Source organism: Triticum urartu, chromosome 7A, assembly GCF_056163025.1.
Source record: "Triticum urartu cultivar PI428250 chromosome 7A, HENAU_Tu73, whole genome shotgun sequence".
Taxonomy (NCBI): Eukaryota; Viridiplantae; Streptophyta; class Magnoliopsida; order Poales; family Poaceae; genus Triticum; species Triticum urartu.
In genome coordinates, this window is record NC_141879.1 from 379852400 (window position 1) to 379856889 (window position 4490).

General features: G+C 46.9%; 1 long non-coding RNA gene across 1 annotated transcript; it reads right to left on the reverse strand.

Moving 5' to 3' along the window:
- Window positions 1-366: 366 nt before the first annotated feature.
- Window positions 367-3653, reverse strand: LOC147959663 (uncharacterized). The gene is made up of 3 exons (XR_015611575.1): window positions 2789-3653; window positions 1909-1997; window positions 367-673 (listed from the first exon to the last, which is right to left on the reverse strand). It is a non-coding gene; the product is annotated as an uncharacterized LOC147959663 (long non-coding RNA).
- Window positions 3654-4490: the final 837 nt, after the last annotated feature.

The window sequence follows — 4490 nt, forward strand, 5'->3', positions numbered from 1 at the left end:
CGTTCATCTTGGAATGAATCCTACGGTTGCACACATTGGACTGGAAGGCAACTACCACAGCCGCTGGATGGATATTTGGGATGTTCCTGTGGACTCTGCTAAATCTTTGCAAATATTTGCGAAGCGTTTCTCCTTCTTTCTGTTGGAGAAGCTGAAAGTCACTGGGCCGCCCTGGTTCTTGATGGCTGCTAGTAAAGGCGCCAATGAACTCATGGCACATGTTGGCTCGCGACAAAATGGAGTTCTCCGGCAGGTGCATCAGCCAAGACCTCCCATTGGACTTGAGTGCCAACGGGAAGTATGTAGAGCCCAAGATGTGATTCTATCCCAACCACGTGATGAATTTATTATCGGGGCACAATCGCATTTCAGGCACATAGCAAGGTGGATATCATTACAACATACCATGTACTGAATAGATGAGAATACAAGATAAAGGCTTACACTCGCCACAAGTTACAACATTCATACAACAATACATCATTACATAACAACCATCATATAGAAGAGCAGGATCCGACTACAGATGAAACCAAACAAAAAACAAGAGTGACATCCACCCTGCTAATCCCAGGTTCCCCAACCCAGAACCTATCCCTTGATCGAAGAAGGAGAACTCCAAACAAGCAAGCATCACACTCGTGTCAGACCATCGCATTACCTCTACCTGCAACTATTGTTGTAGTAATCTGTGAGCCATGAGAACTCAGCAATCTCATTACTATGGGTATCAAGACTAGCAAAGCTTAATGGGTATGGAAAGGATAAGTGGTGAGGTTGCAGCAAGCGGCTAAGCATTGTATGGTGGCTAACTTATGATTACAAGAGTAAGAAGAGAAACTACGCAAATGGTCGCAAACTAGTAATGATCAATAAGTGATCCTGAACTACTTACGTCCAAACATAACCCAACCGTGTTCCCTTCTCAAACTTCCCCGAAAAGAGATAGTCACGGTTACGCACGCGGTTGGTGTATTTTAAAAGAGTTTACTTCAAGTCCTCTACTACCGGAAATTAACAAATTCCCATCTACCACATAACCGCGGACACGGCTCTCAAAAGTTTAAACCCTGCAGAGGTGTCCCAACTTAGCCCATGAGAAGCTCACGATCCGCAGAGACAATCCTCCATCGCGGGACATTGTATCAAACTCGGGAGCCCGGTGCACAAGACATTTCGACAATGCTAAAACAAAACCAGCAAGACCTCCCGATGCACCGACCTAGCCTGATAGGAGTCGCACGTATCTCGTTCACAAGGTACACAGGATGGGCCAAACATCGGATTGGCTAAGACCCTGGTTGCCCAGGGGGCGCCGGACATCGCCCAGTTTGGACCAACACTCATGAGGAGCATTGGCCCGGGGGTTGATTAAGAGTCCTCGGCTTCTAGCCGGTCCCTATGCAAGTTTTATTTGCTATTAGGCAAATGGTAAAACCAATGTTGGGCCTTGCTGGAAGAGTTTTATTCAAAGAGAAATGTCAAGAGGGCCCCATACCCCTCACCGTGTTAGGGGAGTAAAATCAAGGAACATAACACCGTTATGACGAAAACTAGGGCGGCAAGAGTGGAACAAAACACCAGGCATAAGGCGGAGCCTTCCACCCTTTACCAAGTATATATGTGCATTAAATAAATAAAAGATATTGTGATATCCCATGATATCCATGTCCCAACATGGAACAACCTGCAACTGCACCAGCAACTAGCAACGCTATAAGAAGGGCTGAGCAAAGTGGTAACAAAGACAAACAACGGTTTGTTAGGAAGGGTAAAAAGGTTAGAGACTGTTTCATGGCAGTTTGGGAGGCTTGGTAAACTAGTGGTAGGTAGCGCGACATAGCGATAGCATCGAGACAACTAGCATAGCAAAGATAGTAATGGTATCCAAGGTGACGGTCATCTTGCCTGAAATCCCGCTAGGAAGAACAACGAGTCCATGAAGTAGACGAACCAACATAGTCGAATGGGTCCTCACAATCGCAACGTAACCGGAACTGTCGGGAAGAAGTACAACCGGAAGGAAGCAAACAACATGGTAAATCAACAAGCATAAACATGTCATAATGCATACACAAGTATGATGCATGTCCGGTTTAAATATGCATGGCATGGCAAAGTGCAACAAACAATACTACAAATTAAGTGGAGCTCAATATGCAACGAGTTGCATATTGATGAAACACCACATTCAAATATTTTGTTAGCTCTCGTTATGAACACAACAAGTTTAAATGTTCTTAACATGGTAAGAGGGGGAGCATGAGTAAACTAACTATTTAGACAAGTTTAAATGAGTCCGAAAACAACAAACAACAATTTCGGTAAATCTCCATATGCATATTTTAAATTTGGTACTGTTTTGCCCTAAATCATATATTAATGTTGTTAAACATGCAAAGTAATGCCACCATGTTAATCTATGCTTAATTCGGAGCTACGGTTATTTAGTTATGAAATAACTCATTTTCGTTATGAAATAACTCATTTTAACATGTTATTTGAGCACATTTAATCAAACTGCATTTAAAAAAATTTAAACATAGATGAAAGTGTCATATTATGAAAGTAGACAAAACTCTAAGAATTTTACATATATCAAGCTTTTACATATGATGCACGATTGGTGAGTTATTAAATGCATGATGTTTGAGGGCTTTTCTGCAAATCTGTTTTTTACTGGATAATAGACAAATTCGTAGCGCAGGAAAAAAACAGTATGGGCCAAAACAGTGAGCTCAGGATAACTGAACAGCGCTCATGAGCGTGGATTTGGGTCGGTGCTCACATCGGGTCATCGGGCCAGAAGAGGAGAAGGAGAGGCAGGCCGGGGCAAGCTGAGGCCCATGAGCGGGCGCAGCAGGGGAGGTTGCTGGGCCCTTGGCGTCACGGTCAACGGGAGCAGGCGAGGCACGGGGTCAACGAAGCAGGGGATCGAGCGGGACTTGGCGCTGGTAGGACTTGGGGACGAGCTTGCTCCGACGAGGGGTGCAGAGGTCCATGGTGCGGCTCTCGGCGAGGTGGACGAGGCAAGGAGGAGTGGATCTGGGCGTGGGGAGCTCGAACGGCGGTAGCATGGATCCGGGTAGAGGTGGCTGCAGTCGGTCTCCTAGCGGGGGAAAACAAGGGTGACGGACATGGCAGCTCGGTTCCCTGTTGCAACAGAGAGAGAGAGCATTGAGAAAGAGAGAAGAGTGAAACAGGAGAGGAAGGAAGGGAAGGTAGGGGCGGCGCGAAGCTCATCTGCTGGTCCGCGCGAGGTGGAGTGGGAGGGACGAGGAGGAGGCTGTAGCCTGAGACGCTTCCGGGCGCAGGGGTGCGCGAAGCAGCTCGACGTCGAGGTTTGCCGGGGCGGACGACGCTCCGGAGGCTGGCACAGGCCGGTGCTGCTTCCGATCCATCCTGGATCGAGGCATGGGAGGAGGCAACGAGGCGCTCGGGCCTTGCGGGACAGCTGGATCTAGGGCCTCGGTGGGATGAACTAGGATGACAAGGGCCATTCGATCTGGAATGGATGGTCCAGATCGATGGTGGGGAGCTGCACGGGTTGGTTGGCCTGAAGTGGCTGCGCGAGAGGAGTGGGCAGATGTGATTTGGAGGGATTGCGAGGTGGGAGGCGACGGCGGTGCGACCGGACAGGCTCCCTAGGTTTTAGGGTTGGTCTAGTTTAGGTAGGGTTTCATCTGCTATAAATAGCAGGTAGGAATTGGGTAGGGGCTATCTAGCCCCTCCGATCGTAATCGAACGGATGAAAAAATAGGCTAGAGAGTCCAATAAATAAAACGAAGATGTTTTAGGGATTTTTTTAGGGATGATCCGGATCCAACGGCAATGATAGCCTGATTCGGGTTCAGGTAAGTTTCGGACATGGTTGTGAAGGGGTTTGACAAAAGGCCACGGAGAAGACAAGAGAGAAGATAGCAGTCCGGTTGATCTGAGAAGAGGTCAACAGAGACAATGAAGGAGCGGCGACTACAAACGAATCCAAGTTTTGAAAAATGATGGCAACAGAGTGCCCATGCAATTCGAATGATGCGGTGATGAAATGCAACAAACAAGTAAAACACACGGCGACAACGAAAAACTTGGAAGGCATCTGGACCGTTAGTCTCGGGTCGTCACAACACTCCTCCACTTACAAGAGATCTCGCCTCGAGATCTAAGGATGGCACCAGAGAGAAGCGGAAGAGGAAGAGATAAAACAAAGTTGCTTCTTTGACAAACGAGTGAAATCACGAACCTTGAGAGGTTGAACAAATTGAAAGAAAGAATACAACAGAGACGAACGAGATTAAAAAATAGTCCACTGGACAAGAGGAACAAGGATTGAACCAAGATCTTAAGGAACAAGATATTCTTTGAAACCACTTCGGTTAAAACGAGATAGACAAGTAATAGGAATGAAAGAATCCAGACAGCACTCCGGCTGAAAAGCGAAGGAATTGAACAAGAACTAGACAAGATGGAATGCTAGTTGATGAGAGCGACAA